The 20,416-nt window shown below is 37.2% G+C and overlaps 1 protein-coding gene across 3 annotated transcripts in view; it reads right to left on the minus strand.

Annotated features, from left to right (window-relative positions):
• PBX3 (PBX homeobox 3) overlaps positions 1-20,416 on the minus strand; it is a 302,896-nt gene that overhangs the window by 19,607 nt on the left and 262,873 nt on the right. The gene's annotated exons all lie outside the window — the stretch shown is intronic.

A 20,416-nucleotide genomic window follows, 5' to 3' on the forward strand; every position in this document is an offset into this window, starting at 1 on the left:
CAGATACTTGGCACCCACACAAAAATAACTGGCCATGTAACCTTGTGCAAGTTACTTAACCCCGATTGCTTTAAAAAAAAAAAAAAGTAGATCATGGTCATTAGAAGCCAGTTTGACTTTACTAAAAACAAGTTAAACACATCTCATTTTCTCTTCTAAGTAGGATTCTAGACTTGAACTGGGTGTGACCAAGATATGATTTAACACAATTCCTCCAAAACATTTGATAAAAATCACTTTATATATTTAAAGACAAAATTTAGAACTATCATGTGGATGAAAACATAGGTATAATTATAGTTGGTTAAACAGAACTATCCAGCATCAGATAATCTAGATTTGAAAGGAATTCAGAGGCTATCTTGTCCAAGAATTCTATCCCTGGCATTGCTGACGAGAAGTCACCTAACATCTGCTTGAAAAACTTCAATGAGGGGGAACATACTACCTCTTGGGGCAGCCCATTCCACTTTTGAATAGCTCTAAATGTTGGGAAGTTATTTTTGTTAAAGTTGAAGTCTTCCATTTAGCAACTACTGTAAGTTGCTCCTAGTTTTAGCCTCTGAGACTGGGCAGAAGAAATTTAGTTCCACATGGCAGTCCTTCAAATATTTAGATAGCAATCACAACTACCCTAAGTCTTCTCTTCTCCAGGTTAAATATCCCCTTGCTCCTTCAATCAGCCATCATAGGGCACCGATTAATACAGAGAGCGTTGATTAGCAGAGTAATAATATCAACATGGAGAAAAACCTCAAATGGTGTATCCCAGGGACTCCATTTTCTTGAACAAATTGTCAAAGAAATAAAAACACATGCCATGCTTTGTAAACCTGAAAATTACACAAAACTAGTAAGGACTGCTAACATATTGTATATCATAATTAAGGTTTTAAAAGATCTCACTAGGCCAAAACAATTGGCAAAAATGAAACTCAGTTGATAAAAATTCATGTGGGAAAATACCTAGAGGGTATAAATTAATTTCACAAGCTCAAAATGAGCTAATATTGTTACATGACTGCTTTACTTTGAAAAACAAAAAGTCTAGTATATCAAAAGAAATAAAGGAAAAAAGGTTGAGGGTCTTGCAATACCAGATCTCAAACTATATTAGAAAGCTATAATTATTGGGGTAGAGAAAAGAAGGTAGGACAACAGGAAGAAGACAAACAAGACTTTCCCCGATTGAATCATGATCAGGAAATGCAAGAAAAAAAATCACAGTGAGTCATTTTTCCAGTCAGCACAGGGAGACAGTACTCAATGGAGTATTTCAGTACTTTTTATAAATTAACAATTTTTCAAAAGAAGTACAAAACCTTGCCCACAACAAATCCCCTGAAAATCAAAATGGACTAAATAGAAACTAATGAAACAACAAGAAATATTCAAAGTCAAAAGACTAAAAAAGAGGAGAAATTGTAAGCTATTTCATAGCAAAAACAACTGACCTAGAAAATAGCTCAAAGAGAAAAAACTTAGACTATATGAAAGTCATCACCATAGAAAGAGCTTAAACATCATACTTCAAGAAATTCTAAAAGAAAACTTCCTAGATCTCTTAGAACCAGAAAGCAAAGTGAAAATAGAAGGTCATCTCTGGGGGCAAAAAAATGAAAATTCCCAGGAACATCATAGCCAAAATCCATAGCTTCTGGGAAAAAAACAAAACCCTTTGCAAATAGCTAAAAAGAAGGATAGAGTTCAAGTATTATAGAGCCAGAGTCAGGATCACAAATGATGTAGCAGCCACCACTATAAAGGAGGAGAAAACTTGGAACATAATGTTACAGATGGCAAAGGATATAGGCTTATCACCAAGAATAACTTACCCATAAAAACTGAGTATAATCCTATAGGGGAAAAAAAATGGATCTTCATTAAGATAGATGACTTCCAACTATTACTGATGAAAAGACTAGAATTATATAGAAACTTTGAAGTGCAAACACGTAAGTCAAGAGAATCATAAAAGGCAAAGAAGGAGAATCATAAGAGATTTCAAATAGATTCATTCCAATGTGGGGAGACAATATATGTGCCTCCTCTAAACCGTAATATCATCAAGGGTCACAGAGGAGGTTTAATTAGACAGAAAACCTGGGAATGGTTTTGTTATGTCGAGGATCTTAAAAGAAGAATGGAAAGGGAGAAGAAGAATACACGAGAGGAGGAAAAGGAGAGGAAAATTAGGTAAAATCATCTCACATAAATAGGTGAAAATATAAGTCTATACAAACAAGAAAGAAGGGGTGGGTGGAGTGATTGACACTTGAACCTCACTCTCATATAAATTGGTCAAAGGAGGAAAGAATACATACAGAGTTGGAGACAGAAATACATTTCACTCAATGAGGATAGAAGGAAAAGAAGAGATGGGAGGAGGAATTAGAAGAAGGATAGACTAAGAGAAGGATTAGTCCTATGCAAAAGAAACTTTAAATAAGCTTGCACAAAAATAGTCTTATCTCTTTTTGTAATGTGATATGTATATCTATCCATCTATCTATCTATCTACACACACATATATACATACATATACACATACACATAATATATGAAAAAAGATTTTGAATCAAATACCTTATCCTGGTGTTTAATAAACTTAATAACAAATACCACTGGGAGAAGAATTTTCTATTTAAAAAGGACTGTGAGGTAAACTAGAAGCCTGTTTGGCAGATTCTGAGCTCAAACCATATACCATAATCTGCTCCAAAAAGATGCACAACCTAAATACAAAGGGTTACTACATAAAATTGATCATTATTTTTTAAATTAAAAAAGAATGGAAGAAGGTACCTTTCAGGTTTAAAATATGTAATTAAACTAAACAGCAAATAGAAGAAATCATGAAAAATAAAATGAAAATGTACATAAAACAAAAATTTAAAGCTTTTGCAACAACAAAATTTACACAGTCAATATAAAAGAAGCTCTTAACTAGGGAAAACAATCTTTATATCAAATAGTTCTAATATAAGCCTGACTTCCTAGATATGTAGGGAGTGGACACAAACATATAAGAATAAGAGTCATTCCCCAACAGGTAAAAGGTCAAAGGATATGAATAGTTTTCAATGAAAATGCAAACCATTAATTCCCACATAGAAAAATGCTTCAAATCACTAATAATAAGAGAAACAATAATAAGAGAAGTGTGAATTAAAACAATTATTAGACTTTTTCCTTAAAACCAGTAACTTGGCAAAGAAGATAAAAAATAGAAAAAGCTGATATTGGAGGAAGTGTAAAAAGACAAACACAATGATATACTGTTGGTGTGACTATAGTCCGGAAAAACAATTTGGAATAAGGTATGAAAAGTCATTAAATAGTAATACTCTTTAACCTCATCATCTCACTTTTTGGCACATACTCCAAGAAGATTAGTGGGAAAAGAGACAGATCCCAAATATAGAAGAAATTATTTATAGTAGCACTCCGTGTGGTAGTAAAAATGGAAACAAAGTTGAAACCCATCAATCAAAGGTAAAGCTGAAAAATTTAATGTTTAAAAATTAATGGAATCATGTTTTGTCATAAAGAATGATGATCATGAGAATTCAGAAGACTCATATAAGAAAAAGAATGCAGAACCAAGAAAATACTGTAAAGGAAAACAACATTAAAAGGCAAATAAACATATTAATTGCAATGAACAATTTTGGTCTTGTAGAACAAAGGATATAAAAAAAAGCTTCTCCCTGAGAAGAAGGATATGATACCATAGGTGTGGAAAACTGCATATACTGTCACACATGATTTCATTTGTCAGTCAGGTTTGTTCAACTGTTTTTCTTTGTTGCAAGGCAGGATTTTTGTTTAATTGTTGGGGGTCAGGACTGAGTTTATTACAAAACAACTGAAGTAAAAATAATATAAAAGGCATCAATTTTAAAAGGGAGGAGGAAAACTAACATGAAAATAGGCTGCATTAGTAGAATTAGTGTCCATATTTGGGGGGCATGGGGATGACATTCACTGTAATTACTCCAAATTTGAAATATTATGTCCAACACTGGCTGCCACACTTTTAAGTTAAGCTAGATTTGTGGTTGGCCATTCATGGCTGAATGGAGAAATTTTTTGTGATACAAAGAACAATAATGTGAATTGGGAATGCTTAGCTTGGAGATAAAAAAAACCTAAGAGAAATGTGATTGATGTTTTTAAAAATTTGAGGGTTGTCATGAGGAAGGGGAAATGGAACTAGTCTTTGGTGTTCCTCAGGGCAGATAGTAAAAGTTATAGAGTCAGATTTCAATTCTGTATAGGGAAGAGCTTCCTAAAAATGGAGTTCTACAACAATGTTAAGAAAAGTAATGAGCTCTCTCCTTCACTGGAAATGTTTAAGTTCAATGACCCACACAGCAGAAGGTGATATAGAGTGGCAGAAAGAATGTTGAACTTCCAGTCAGGAAATTCAAGTTTTATTCTTGGCTTTAACACTCACTATGTAATGACAGATAAGTCACTTAACTTGATTGAATTTCAATGCCCTCATCAACAAAATAAAGATACCAATACTTGTACTATCTGCCTTATATGATTGTTGTGAAGTAAATATTTTCTAAACCTTAGAGCATGATAAAAAGGTGGATTTTCTCATTCTATTAACATTTTTATGGAATTTGGGTAAAAACTGTCCAAGAACAATTCGCTATCCTGCTATTATTCTTTTACATTTAATGTTCAGTGGACTATTGCATAGGTAGATAAAATAAGTGCTTTGGAAATAGAATAAAAATGTCAGGATGCAAACCCATCTTCTCAAATTCACTGAAAACACCTTTAGGAAAACTGCAGTACCAAACAGGACATCATGGATGACATATGCTTTATCTTGTCTTCATGTGGCTTTAATTTCTTCAGCTAAGTCAGTATATTTTGTGAGAAAACTCAATATTGTTCAGAAATTATGAATTTTTGCCATAACAACTACTTAGAGTGTTTTTTAAAAAATGCTTTTATGAGAGTAGAAACATGACCTCTGAGTGGCTCTGGCTTCCACCTTCCCAAATCAATGTAAAAAGGGGCTCTGAACAAACTTTGGAGCTGAAGAACCCCCAAAATGACACAGAGAAGCTAACCTCCCACTGAGGGCAACCAAGTAGGCCAGCAGGAATTGGCCAGCCCAGTGCTCTGGGAGCAGAGCCCAGGCCCACCATGAGCCTGAGGTTTTAGCCCCAGGGCGGGCCTTACCAGCTGCCAGCCAGAGGGACTCCAGATCACCAGCAGCTGTGGCCGTTTCCAGATTTATCAATACATAGATGCAATGGAAAAAGTGAGAGGTCAGTGCAGTCTGGACTTTGGGACCCAGTAAGAGGGAGTAATTCGGCTTTTGCCCCCAGGGCGAAAAGATGCTGAGAAGACAGCACAGCCAGCCAGTACCACGTGGCAGCTTCAGCTTCTGGCCTGCACAGTGTAGGGGGACCAAGCGACCAGTCTGAGGGGTAATCGCTCTTGCTTTAACCTTCTTGGATCTGGATTGCAGTCTAGGGTGGAGGTCCTGGGGTGTATGTCCACCTTGCCAGAGCGTGTGGAGGCCTCAGAGAGGGCACCCATCTAATACCTCTGGCAGCTGAGAAAATCCCAGTGTTTGGGATGAAAGCTCCCCTGTCTGGTGGCAGAGTCCTACTGTGGCAAAAAGCCCAGGGGTCAAGTGACAGAGGGGCGACATGACCAGGCAAAGGAAACAAAGCAGACAGAAGATTCCAACATTAGACTCCTATTTTGGGGACAAAAAGGAGCAAAGCATGGAACAGGAGGAAGACAGTGAAGTCAGAACTTCTGCACCAAAAGCTTCAAAGGAAAATACGAGCTGGTTACAGGCCATAGAGGACCTTAAGAAGCAGATAAGAGAAGTGGAGGAAAAATTGGGAAGAGAAATGAGAACAATGCAAGAAAATTATGAAATGAGAGTCAACAGCCTGAATGAGGAAAATAACACCTTAAAAAAGACTAACTCAAATGGCAAAAGAGGCTCAAAAAGGCAATGAGAAGAATTCCTTAAAAAGTCGAATTTGCCAGATGGAAAAAGAATTTCAAAAGCTCACTGAGTGGACCCATTGCTTCAGAATTAGGATGGAGCAAATGGAAGCTAATGACTTTATGAGAAATCAAGATGTTCTTAAACAGATCCAAACAAATGAAAGAATAGAAGGCAATGTGAAATATCTCATGGGAAAAACCACTGACCTGGAAAATAGATCCAGGAGAGATAATTTAAAAATTATTGGACTACCTGAAAGCCATGATCAAAGTAACAACCTAGAAATCATCCTCCAGGAAGTGCTAAAAAAAACTGCCCTGATGTTTTAGAACCAGAGGGCAGAATAGAGGTTGAAAGAATCCACCGATCACCTCCTGAAAAAGATCCCAAAAAGAAAACTCCTAGGACCATTATAGCCAGGTTCTGGAATTCCCAGATTAAGGAGAGACTATTACAAGCAGCCAGGAAGAAACAATTTGAATATTGTGGAAACACAATCAGAATAACCCAGGATCTGCAGCTTCTACACTGAGGGATCGAAGGGCTTGCTTGGAATATGATATTCTGGAGGTCAAAGGAGCTGGGATTAAAACCAAGAATCACCTACCCAGCAAAATTGGGTATCATGTTTCAGGGGAAAATATGGTCATTCAGTGGAATAGAGGACTTTCAAGCATTCTTGATGAAAAAAACAGAGTTGAATAGAAAATTTGACATTTAGATACAAGAAGCAAGAGAAGCATGAGAAAGTAATCAGGGGAAAGAAATCATAAGGAACTTATCAAAGTTGAACTATTAACATTCCTACATGGAAAAACAATAGTTTTAACTGATGAAACTTTTCTCAGTATGAAAATAGTTGAAGGGAATAGAAATATATGTCTGTATATGAGGGTATATGAATACATGTGAATGTGTGTATATATATTTACAGGTATACATAGATAGAGGGCACAGGACTAATTTAACAGGAAAGGTGATACTTAAAAGGTGAAATTAAGAGGTGAGAGAGGAATATAATGAGACGAGATGGAGAGAGACAGAATGGGGTAAACTATCTTATAAAGAAGAGGCAAGGCAAAATGGTTACAATGGAGGGGAAGAATAGGAAGGCAAAAGGGAATGGGTCAACCTTATTCCCATTGAATTTGGCTTGGGGAGGGAATGAAATACACACTAAATAGGGTATCTCACCCTACAGGAGAGTAGGGGTGAAGGGGATGAGAAGGAAGGCAGGCTGGGGGGGAGGGAAGTTGGAAGCACTACTTTTGAAAAGGGACAGGATCAAAGTAGAGAATAGAAGTGGGAGGTGGGATAGGAGGGAGGGTAATATAGTCTGTCTTTTACAATATATCTACTATGTTATTGTTTTGCATTAGCCACACATGTACAACCTATACTAAACCGCTTATCTTCCCAGTAAGGGTGGGTGACGAGGGAGGAAGGGAATGAATCTGGAATTCAGTTTTAAAATCAAATGTTTAAATATATATATATATGTGTGTGTGTGTGTGTGTGTGTGTGTGTGTATATACATATGTGTATATATATATATATACACTATTATTAATACTATTTTACATGTAACTGGGAAATAAGATATACAGGCACTGGGGCATAGAGATCCATCATGGCCTACTGGAAAAGTCGAAAGGGGTATGGGAGAAAATATGGGAGAGAGCCGATTGGAGGAGGGGATATCCTGTGGGACTGCTATTTTGGGGCAGTGGGTAGGGGAAAAACAAGGAGAAAATTTGTAAGTCCAAATTTGGTAGAAATGAATGATGTAAATCAGAAGTTAATAAAGCATTTGAAAAATGAAAAAAAAAATGCTTTTATGGATCAATGTTATGTCTAGGTGGTTATAAACAACAGTTTTGCTCTAATTCCAAGATATTTATCCTGTTTAATTAAAGGATATTTGAAGTTTGTATCTATAATATAGGGCTTTATCATGTGTTAGTTTATAAAGGACTGGGGCAGCTAGGAGGCACAGTAGATAGAATGCTGGGCCTGGTCAGGAAGACTCATCTTCTTGAGGTCAAATGTTGCCTCAGATGCTTACTAGTTGTGTGACCCTTGGCAAGTCACTTAACCCTGCTGGCCTCAGTTTCCTCATCTTTAAAATGAGCTGGAGATGGAAATGGCAAACTACTCTAGGATCTTTGCCAAGAAAACCCCAAACGAGGTCATAAAAAGTCAGGCATGACTGAAAAATGATTGAATAACAAAGTTCATATAGGATAATGAACTTCTATTATATAATTGTAGTCACTAGATCCCTATCTTTCTAGGTAACTAAAGGTAGATACTATCTTGTCTTTCTAGATTACTAAAGGTAGATGTAACCAATAGCAACCAATAGTAATATCCTGCACAATTTTTACCATTTCAGTGCATAATTTATAGTGGCAATGACCTGATCCTGAACTGTTACTGTAAACTCATGTATTTCTTTAAACAAGTCCATATGGCATATATTTAGTGCTTCATTATGGAAGCTGGTGGTTGAGTTCATATGAGTATCACCCAAGGAGAGCCTTTTGATGACTCTCTTGCATGTTAAGTGTTTTACATATTTGATGCAGAGATAAACCACTTTTACATTCAACAAAGACAATAGTGTATACCTCTTGTCAATCTGTACTAATGTTTTGTCAAGTAGACTCCAATTTCTATAAATGTTTAACCTTTTAGCACATGCTCTAAAGATTATAAATTGTTAATATAAGTAATAATAACAATAAAGGAGATTCCTGAATTGGTGGGAGAATATATTTCCTTCAATTTAAAGATCTTATGATTCTATTTACAATAGTGTTCTTTATCATACCTGTAATGGGATAAATACTGTTAAGTTTCAACAGTTAATGTTGGTGTCTACTTAACCTCCAACAAAATATTTTTTTTCAATGTAAAAGAGACAAAACTGGAAAATTCTCTGCGAAAAGGAGTATCTACATTCTGTAATTTCTCTAGCATGTCTGAAAAAAAGGTATGTCTTTAGGAAGTTTAAATACTGAACAGATCACAAAGGGTAATCAGATTTGCACATTACAAAAGAGATAACGTCCAGTTTGAAAGATACCTTGCCATTTCTTAATCATAATTAATTAATGTGAATCTCCCAATCTTAAATTCAACAACAAAGACATATTTTTAACTTCTCCTTTTCTAAACAATTCTCTGTTGTATATGGAAATATATTGTACTTAATATTACCTTGACAATGAAAGAAGCTATAACACATTAATGAAACCTAGCCTGAAAAATCAGATTACAGCTTTATTAACAGTTTCATAATTGAGGAATCTCAGTACATCAACAGTCTCATCTCTAGATATGTAAGAATTCTGTTTATGCACACCCCTGGACCAATCACACAACAGCCATTGCTAATAAAGGTTTATTTAATTCTCCCAGTAAAATTTTAATATCACCAGCAGCCTGGGGAAGCTTTAGCAAGTAGATTTGCTTGACATCAGATTGTTTCCATTCTGCTAGTCCCAATACTTCTTAATCTTTAATATCAAGGCAATTAAAATTAATGGCCACTCATCCGAAGCCACCATGGGCAGTGTTTCCTTGACATCAATTGTTTGATGGGATTACCTAGAGGTTAAACTAACAAGCAAGGTTTAATTGGAAGCAATGAATGGAGTAGTGATCATACGTTATGTTTAACCTGCATAACCACATCTAAATGAATATCTAAAAATGTCCAACTATTTCTCAAATTAAAATATGCACTACACAATCCAGTCTCACCAATGTGGGTATCCGTGCAATCAGCCTGTTAAAACTAAAATTGGCATCATTAATGTATAAACCTACACCTGATGCCAGAAATTCTCTCATTTAAAAAAGAGGTCCAATTAGGTATGATGTAGTAAAAGGAACACAACGTGAAATCAGAAGATTCAGAAGATCTGAGTTCAAGACACTTTTAGGTATATGATTTTGGACAAGTTATTCTGCCTTTCTAAGCCCCAGTTTTCTTATCAGTGAAATGAAGGAATTAGACTTGAAAACTAGAAGGATTGTTCTACATCTCTCATCTGGTGAAATTGTTATTCTATAATTAGATGTACAGAAAGATCAGTCTCTATCCCATACCAGTACATCAACTGTGGAGCATCATATTCAGTACTGGGTAGCAAGTTTGAATGTGACTTTAAGAAAGCAGAACAGATCCAGAGAAAGGCAACCAGGATAAGGCAGTGACTCAAAACCACAGCTGTCAAGTATTAATTGAAGAAACTAAGGATGGCTTGTTTGGAGAAGGGAAAGACATAAAGGAACATCATCACTGCTTTCAGTTAAATGAAATTCTATCATGTGAATAAAGATTAAATATGAGTCTGTTTGTCCTCATAAGGTAGTAAAGGATAGAAAGTATAGCATGAAATTAGAATGGTCCAAAACAGAAGAGGTAGCCATGAGTGGTAATAAGTTCTCTGTCACTGAATGTCTTTAAGTAGAGGTTAGAAAACCATTTTTCAGGATATTACAAGGGATTTCATCTCACGTATGAGGTGGACTGGATGACCTCTGAAGTAAAAAACTCTACAATTTGACACAAAAGACCAAAAAAAATGTAAGGCCTGTCCTAGTCACAGTTAACACACAAGCATGTGAATCAGATATAGAACTTCTTTGAGTGTACTATGCCATACTTACTGGCTCTGAAATAGCAAAACACTACCTCCTGAGGGCTGTGGGAATTTTCCTTATGACATGTGAAATGCTTACTACCTGTGTGACTTTGGACAAGGTATCTAACCATCCTGGGCCTCAATCTCTTCCTGTAAAATGAGGGGATTGGTCTAGGAGGCCTCTGAGGTCTCTTCTAGCTCTAAATCTATGTCACTATAACCTTTGTTACAGAGAAACATACTCAGGTCCCTGACATACAACAGGTGCCCAGAAAATATTTGCTGAAAGGATGAATGAGTGAGTCCTTTTTTTAAAGGGTGTTCTGAGAATATACTTTGGTAACACCTTAATGTACCACAACAATTTCTTGCAATCCTTTTGTGAATGTGTTGTTAACTACTATTTCTTTCTTATTACAAATGAAAGCTGTGAGGTCCAAGGAGGTTAAATAAATTGTCTAAGGTCACCTACAGCACATAAGAGAGCCAGGCCCTTGAATCACATATTTAGATTTAGAGTTTGAAGGAACCTCTGGGGATCACCAAATTTAGCCTCCTTGTTTCACAGAAGAGAAAATGAAGACGCCTCTCCTGAAACAGTGACTTGCCCAGGGTGACACAGCAGATAAGTGACAGAGCTAGGACTTAAACTCAGTCCTCTGATTCCAGATGCCAAATGTTATTGGCTATGTCTTTTGATTCCAGATGTAGGGCCTCTTCCATCATACTAAGATGCCACTTCAAAGAAACATAAAGAGTAACATGATATGAAAAAAAACCACTACTGTAGTATGACAGAATAGGTACTAAATTTGGAATCAGAAGACCTAGGTTCAAATCCTGGCTCTGCTACTTTCTAATTCTGTTACCATGGATGAATCACTTAATTTCTCTGTACCTCAGTTTCTTTATCTGTAAAATAAGGCAGTTGAACTAGGTCATCTCTAATGTTTGTATTTGCTCTAAATCCTATGAATCAAGAATTAACTTGCAATTTAGACTAAGTGATATAAAAAAATTAGTCAAGGAGAATAGTCTGGGAATGCTTCACTGAGAAAGTAAGACTTCATGAGCTATGAAAAATTTGAATGGATAGAGGGGAGAGGGAGAGACATCAAAACAAAGAGATATGACATAAGGGAAAGCAAGAAAATAAGCTTAAGTCAATACTTTACACATAAGTACTCAATAAATACTTATAGATGGTAATAGCCAATTCTACACAGTCCTCTTCTATTAAATACTTTACCCCATTATCCTATCACTGAACTTGTGCTGCCAAGACTTAGCCTTGGATCCCTCCCATCATCCGTTGCCTTCACTCCTACACATTAGCTGCTGAATGATGCTAGAGAAAACCAGTAAATTGTACTAATTGGTCCACTATAAATTTATGTTATATAAATTCATTTGGATTCTCATTGCAGCAAGGAAATCCTTTTATACTTCTTTAATTAAACAACTACCCTACTCACCACTATGGCTCTTCCAAACCTATTCAACCTTCCTCACCCTTCCTTTACTCTCCCTTTCCATCACCCCCTAAAATGAGAATCTTGTTTCATATTTAAAAAAAAATAATAAGGCCATTCTCCTCTTCTGCCCTCCTCCTCACTGCACATCACCTAGAAGCCTCCTGCTGCCATCTCCTCTTTCACCCTGGTCTCACATGAAGAAGTGGCCCTTCTACTTTCCAAGGCAAACCCTTCTATATGTAACAGTGATCCCATTTTGTGACATCCTCTGTAACAGGTCATCCCTTGTGCCACCCTCATCTTTTCACTTATGTTTCATTGCTCCCTGTCTATTGTTTGCTTCCCTACTATCTATAAACATGCCCTATCACCCCCAGCTGTCATGTAGCTAGTGGTGCACTGGATAGAGCAATGAACCTAGACTTAGCAAAACTTGAGTTCAAACATGGCCTCACACACTTACTAGCTGCGTAACCCTGGGCTTATATAACTTAACCAGTTTGATTCAGTTTCCTCGATTGTACAATGGGATAATAATAGCACCAACCTTGCAGGGTTGTTGTGAGGATCAAATGAGAAAATACTCTAAAAAGCACTTTGCATAGGGCCTGCCACATAGTTTTGGCCATATATATGCTTAATTCCTTTCCTTTCCTCCCCTTTCCAGCCTCAGAAGACCTTACTTGATCTCTCCTTTCCCCACTAACTTATCATCCCACATCTCTTCTCTCTTTGCTGGCTAAATTCCTTAAGAAAACTGTCCACAAAAGGTATCTCCGTTTCCTTCCCTCCGACTCTCTTCTTAACTCTTTGTACTCTAGCTTCTGGCCTCATCATTTAACTCAAACTACTCTCTTCAAAGTAAACAATGATCTCTCTTAACTGCCAAATCTAATGGCCTTTTCTTAATATTGTCTCCTGGATCTCCTCCTACCCTCTATGACCACTCCTTCTCAGTCTCCTTTGCTGGCTCTTCATCCAAATCATGCCAACTAACAGTGAGTTATCCCATGGGCCTCTGTCCTAGCCTTCTTCTCTTCTCCCTCTATACTAGTTCACTTGGTGATCTCATCAGCTGCCATGGATTGCATTATCATCTCTGTGCTGATGATTCCCAGATCTACTTATTAAGTCCTAACCTCTCTGTTGACTTCTAATCTCACATCGTCAACTACTTTATTAGATACCTCAAAGTGGATGTCCGTAGACACTTTAGACTGAACATGTCCAAAGCTGAGCTCATTATCTTTCCCCTAAAACTTTCCCCTCTTCTTACTCTCCCTTTTACTTTCAAGGATATTACCATTCTCCCTTTTACCCAGGCTTGTGAACAAGGTGTCATCTTCAATTTCTCACTCTCTCATCCTCCCACATCCAATCTGTTGCCCAAGTTTGTCAACTTTATAACATCACTTGTATATGCCTCCTTCTCTCCTCTGACACTGCCACCACCCTGGTGCAGGCCCTCATCACCTCACAACTGAACTATTAAACTAGCCTTCTAGCTGATCTCCTTTCTTTCAGTCTCTTCCCATTCCAGTTCATTCTCCATTCAGCCATCAAAGTCATTTTCCTTAAAGCAGGTCTGACCCTCTTACTCTCTTCCTCAATGAACTCTAGAGGCTCCCTATCACCTCCCAGAGCAAACACAGTTCTCTGATGCCCTTCATAACTTGCTCTCCTCCCAGTCTTATACCTTACACCTCTTCTCCCCTCCCCCAACATCCTCTTCCATCCAGTGACATTTTCATTCCTACTGAAAAAGAAACCATCTCTAGACTCTGAGCATTTTCTCTGGTTGTCCCCCAAGAATGGAATGCTCTTCCCTCCTCATCTCTGACTTCTGGCTTCTCTAGCTTCGAGTCCACCTAGAATCCCATCTTCTGTAGGAAGTCCTTCCTAATCCCCTTTCATTCTAGTGTCTTCTTTCTGTTTATTATTTTCAATGTCTTAACATAACTTGCTTATACATAGTTGTTTTGAACGTTGTCTCTTCCATTAGGCTGTGATCTTCTAGAGAGTAGGGACTGTTTTTTATTTTTCTTTGTATACCCTGAACATAGCACAATGCCTGGAATACAGTAGGTGATCAATAAATGTTGACTGAGGTTTTCATGGACACATAAAGAGACTAACTTGACTGCTAGAGCAGGTGTGGAAAATATAAATGTACAAAGTAAGACCAAATTATGCAAATTTAAGGTAAGCTATATAAGCATCCCAAAATTCTTAGTGAAGTTTTAATTTTTAATAGATTAAAACTGAACTAAGATTTTTGGGATACCCTATATTTTGGGATACCCTATGTAATCATGTTTATTTGGTCATATTTTAAATTTCCATAAAATATTATATCACCATGCATGTAAACATTCAACTGAAGGTTTATAAATATACTTTTTTAATTTAAACTTTTATTTTAATCTTGTTTGAAGATTAAATATTCTTCTAATGCTTCATTATGATAGGAAACCTTGGAACTTGATATCAAGGAAACCTTGGAACTTGAAAGCTGTGACAGGTCCTAACAAGTGGGAAAGGCTTCAAGGACAAACCTGAGGTGCTTGTCATCTTAGGACCCATCTAACTTAGTGCAGTGAACCTCATTTCCTGAATTAAGGCCACTAGGTGATACATTTTTTTCAGCCAAAGCAACATGTCAAGACCATCTAAAGTACAGAGATGTTATGATCTGGATCAATGAAAGTATATACTGATAAAAAATATAAATCCTAGAAGTTTTGAATCAAGTTCAAAGATGACACAATGAATGGTATAAAGTGTGGCTATGAAGAAGAGCATTAGAGACCAACAAGTAGGAGAATTGTGTGCTAGTCCTAGGTTTGCTTCTTGCAAGATGTGTGACGTTAAGCAAATCAAGTCTTTATCACAATAAAAATAATCATATCACATAAAAATGAGCTTTATGATTTTCAAGGCACTTTTCTTACAACTACTTTGCAAGACAGGAAGTGCTTCAGAGAGTAAGGTTATTTGCCCAAGACCAGGGATAGATAAAAATTATCTCTAAGGTCCCTTTTGGCTTTAATTTTCCACGACCTTGTTATTAAATGAAAGAGTTACATTTACATTCTTAGAATCAACCTATGCCTGTTACCCATCTAAGGCACAGTGGAAAGCAATTTTCAAAAAACTTGAAAAAGCTAAAATCAGATGCTTTCTAAATCATGTACAATTAAAAATTTCCTAAACTATTTTTCATTATAACAAATATTCCCTCCTTATTAAAACAAAACAGAGTCAACAATGAACATCTTTCTCAGTGCAATCACTGAAAGCCAATTAATTAATTGGCCTTAATTGTATATTGCATTTCATACAATACTGTTGTACTTATTTATCACATTAATTACAACATTAAATAAAAGAGACAATAAATTATTACTTAAATACTTAATCATTGAGAGAAGAATGTTGGGGCCATAGTTTTTCTTCCTTGCATAAATTCAGTGGAATGAATCAGCACTTGTTTGTAGACAGCAGAGACATGTCAGTACCAAAATCAGCGAACAAAAAAATTATGAACCACAAACCCCAGAAAATTTGGTCATTGTGTTTCCACATGTTCATATGTAGCTTATACTTCACATGTTTTGACAAGTTAAATATAACAGAAACAAAATTTTGAAATTTGCTTTATAACTAATGGTACCACATGTCTCTAATACTTTCCTCAGTAATCAATGTACTTTTAGTTCCATTTGAATATCAACATCAAAAGAACCATGGTTTCATCAGAGTAAGCACTCCTCCTCCCAATCCAGACTTTTAACCACTCCAAATCTCAACGAACAGTTTCCAGAGTTTCCAAAGCCCCAAAAGTTAGTCTCCAGGTGACCCACCTTCTCCTAATTAGCCCCTTCATATGTAACTAAGAAGGTATTAAGATGACAGACCACGTTTGAGCCATCACTAGGTCTGTTCTCAAAGCCCAGTAGGACCTGAAAGAGGTTATACTTAATTAGCATAGCCTTTGAGAAGCAAGGGTTATTTCTATGCCATAATGAGGTAACTAAGACTTGATTGGAGACTCATCTTTCACAATTTAATTGTTTCTTAGTCTCTTACAAATATACACATAATCTCTTTAATCTTCTTCTTCCTTCCCTGCCTTTTCTCTTTTAGTTCTATTCCAGTTTCCCCTACTTGCCATCTACATAGGAAACTGCCCAAGTAGTGACTTTAACCATCAGCAGCTAGGAGGCACAATAGATAAAGCATGGAATCAAGAAGTTGTTCAGTCTTGGCTGACGCTTTGGACCCCATTTGGGATTTTCGTGGCAAAGATACAGGGAGTGGTTTGCCATTTCCTTCTCCAGCTCATTTTACAGTTGAGGACACTGAAACCAAACAGGATTAAGTGATTTGCCCAGGGTTACACAGCTAGTTAAGTATCTGAGGCCACATCTGAACTCAGGTCTTCCTAACTCCAGGTCTGGCACCCTATCCAGTAAGCCACCTAGCTGGTAGAATCTGAAAGATTTGAATTCAAATCCAGCCTTAGACATTTCCTAGCTAAGTGACCCTGGACAAGTCATTTAACAGCCTCAGTTGCTTCAACTGTAACAAATGAAATAATACTTGTAAAATGCTAAGCATAGTGCAGTGGCCCCTTAATAAATACTTGTTCTCTTCCCTTCCCCTTCCCTCATCAATACAAATTAGCAACTCATTAGAAAGTCTTGGAAACTTGGTTGAGGCACTGAGAGTTAAGTGACTAGCTCATGGTAACACACCTAGTTTGTGCCACCAGCAAGACTTGAACTCTTGACTATAAGGCCAGACCTCTATCAAATAAATTATGTTTTCACTTCTGCTCAGTTAACACTGAAAATATTTCTTCCTCTCGCTCTTTCACAGAATCAACAAAAAGGAAAGACATAATTGTTTAAAGAAATTAGACATAATAAAAAATCATTAATCTTCAGAGTTTTTCAAAGTACCCAGATGTTTCTTTCAGCATCTTCGCAAAGGCATCAATCTCGGTTCAATAAATTCAAGTCAACATTTACTGATATTGAATTAACAAATTCTTTATCATGTCCTCTACCCCACCCCACCTCCTTCAGCTTCCTTTTCTGTGTTATCTTCTTCTATTAGATTATAAGCTTCTTGAGGGAAGGAACTATATTTTTCATGTTTATCCCCAATGTTAAACACTGTCTTTTCCATGGGCACAGCTAATATGTGTCGAAGACAGAACATAAACCCAGATCTTCCTAACTCCAAGGCTCCCCTCCAACCCTTCTGCCACCCTGTTTCTCTGTACAAAGCACCTATTACGTGCTTAACTGTTTATTGATTGACTATTAAAGACTATTGGAAGCTGTTCTGAATTTTATGACCTCCAGAAAATTGTCATTATGCAAGATGAAATCGATGGTGAAATACACCTCCCCTGCACATCCTGTTGCTGGGGCCCCTTCTTCCCTTTAACTGGAGAGAGTGATGGGTGAACATCTAGTGGATATCCTCTACCATTTAAGGAGGGTACCCAAGGAACTCACCTCATCATTTCCCACCTGGCTGCTCTCCTGCACTCATTCATGATCACCAGAAACTCATCATTCTGTAAGATGAAGTCAACCCTGCAACTTTCGTCTCCCCAGATCATTCCCATCCTAGTGGCAGTATTTGATCACACCCCTAGGACATGTGCTTCCCCTGCCCACCCCCACTCTTCAGTTTCTGGTTATTTATTGTTTTCCCTCAATAGACCCTAAGAGCCAGAGGGTAGTGAAAGTCTTGTGCATTTCTTTCGCTCTTTCCCAGTGCTTAGCACAGTGCCTAGCACACCTTAGTTGCTTAATAAATGTTCAGTGACTCAGACTCTGTACAGAGAAGCTGAGTGGCAGGGGTGGGGGAGGGGGACGGCTTGGCTAGGAGTTAGGAAGATCTGGCTTTAAGTTCTTCCTCTGACATTTATTAGCTGTGCTCATGGGTATTAAGCATCTCAGTGCCCTGGGCAACTCTCTAGGAAGTAAGTTACAGACTAGTTGTTAATCTGCACACACAAGGAGTTCTCCATACTGATGAAATCATAACTCCAAACTTTTCCCTCCCCCAAACATACAAATTATTGTATTAGCCACTGGGGAAGATAGAAAAATACAAATGAAACATAATTCCTGCCCTCGCAGAGCTTACAGTACTAGTATACTGTATAGGGTAATTTATAAACATAACTTAAAGGCAATATTACTTAAATGTAATAAAGAGGTGTCAAAGTGTTAATATGTTTTCTAGAATGAAAAGTGGTAACACACATCCTTAATTCCCTTTCATTTAGCAGGCTATCAGACGTAGCAGTTGCCACAGCCAAGGGGATTAGGTACAGTGTACTATGTCTGCCAATCCTAGCCTAAAACATCGACAGACATGCCAGTCATGTGAGCAGAGCAAATTGTGCTATGCTCTTTGACTGGCTGTGTGACCACAGGTCATCAACCTCCGTGAACCAGTTTCCCACTGATAAAATGCAGATGATATCTGTAGTACCAACCTCACAGGGTTTTTGTAAAGATTAAGTGAAACAATGTATGTAAAGTGTTTCCTATACCTTCAAGTACTACACAAATATCAGCTATGGTTATTATTACCTGTATGATCTTCAGCAAATCACAGTCTTAGTTTCCCCATCTGTAAAATGAAGGGGTTGATGAACTAGATAACTATATGATCTCTAAGGTCTTCTGCAGGTCTAAATTCTCTGGCCCTCTACTCCATTAAGGCCTCTTCTGAGGCCTCATTGTGGCCAGGAGGTAAATGGAGGTAAGCCCTGGGTTCTTGAAGGCAGCACAGTAAAACATAAGTTCTAGCAAGTTGTTCTAAGTTGGAAAGGCAAGGCCATATGACAAATTGCATATTGTCCAAGGATCAATCTTGCTAAATTTAGAGAGACCTATCTACAAAATGATATATTCATGGGGTGCAAGGAGGGATAGCTAGGAACTCATGAAGAACCAGTCATCTACTAGAGTATATAGGGATGTGATCTGAGTTGATGGAAAAGTCACCACATAAAATCATGAATCTTTTGAAGTTCTGAAGCATAAAGTATTATCATAATATGATTGTCTGCTATTTTTGATTGCCGATGTAGAATGTGATAGCTATACTTTAGGTTAAGTGGGCTTTTATTACCTAGACTTAGACAGCTTAATTTTCTATTACCACCATGCTGAGAACATGGCAAAGCCTGTTATTGGAATGGACCCAGGACCAAATTTCCTTTACCTTCTCACTTTCTTTTCCTCTCACCTCCAGGATCTAGCCTCAAATTTGAACCTCAGATGCCAGACATTTCACCTTTAGGACTAGAATTTCTAGCATGAGCATTTCATCTAAAGGACTCAGCCCAGGTACAAAGATACAAATACCAGACCTCTTGTCAAGATCTCATCTATGGGAAAGGCCACTGACATCAAATACAAATTCTTTTCTTCCACAGTGCTTCAAAAGGAACTGACACTCTCTCCTGTTATTCACAGGGCATTTAAAGGTAGGAGCAGCAGTCAAAAGGTACTTTATCTTAATTTATTTATAGAGTATCATGTCATTTTAACTACCAAGTAAGTATAGAATTAGAAAAAATAATCAGGGAATTCATCTGGAGGAACAAAACATCAAGGATCTCAAAGGAAGTAAGGGGGGGAAGCGGGGGAGTGGTGGAGTGGCAAGGAAGCACCAAAACTATTTGGCACTGATTAAGTAACAGAGAATTAGATCAGTGGAACCACATATAGAAGAAAACAGAGTAGACTAGTTTGATAAACCCAAAGGGTAAGAATTCGTTATTTGACAAAAGCTTCTGGGAAAACCAGAAAGCAGTGTGGCAGAAATTATATAGAGACCAACACGTGACACTGTATACCAAAATAAACTCCAAATGGATATGTGACTTCAACATAAAAGTGATATCATAAACAAATCAGAGGAACAAGGAAGAAAATACTTTTTAAATCTATATGGGAGGGGAAGAATTCATGACAAAACAAGGGAAATAGAGGAATAAAGAAGACAAAATGGATCATTTTGATTACATAAAATTAAAGCTTTTCTCAAAATGAACAAATCCAATGCAGCTAAAATTAGAAGAAAAGCAAGTAAATGGGTGGGTGGGTGGGGAGGAGATTTTGAAGCAGGTTTCTCTGATAAGGATCTCATTTCCAAGTTATAAAAGGTATTGACAAATTTAGAAGAATAAGAGTCACTCCCCAAATGACAAATGCTCAATAGATAAAAATAAGCCATTTTCTAAGATATTC

The sequence above is a fragment of the Petaurus breviceps genome, unplaced genomic scaffold, assembly GCF_028583685.1.
Source record: "Petaurus breviceps papuanus isolate PSGF00001 unplaced genomic scaffold, PetGlider_PUasm1.0 171, whole genome shotgun sequence".
Classification (NCBI taxonomy): domain Eukaryota; kingdom Metazoa; phylum Chordata; class Mammalia; order Diprotodontia; family Petauridae; genus Petaurus; species Petaurus breviceps.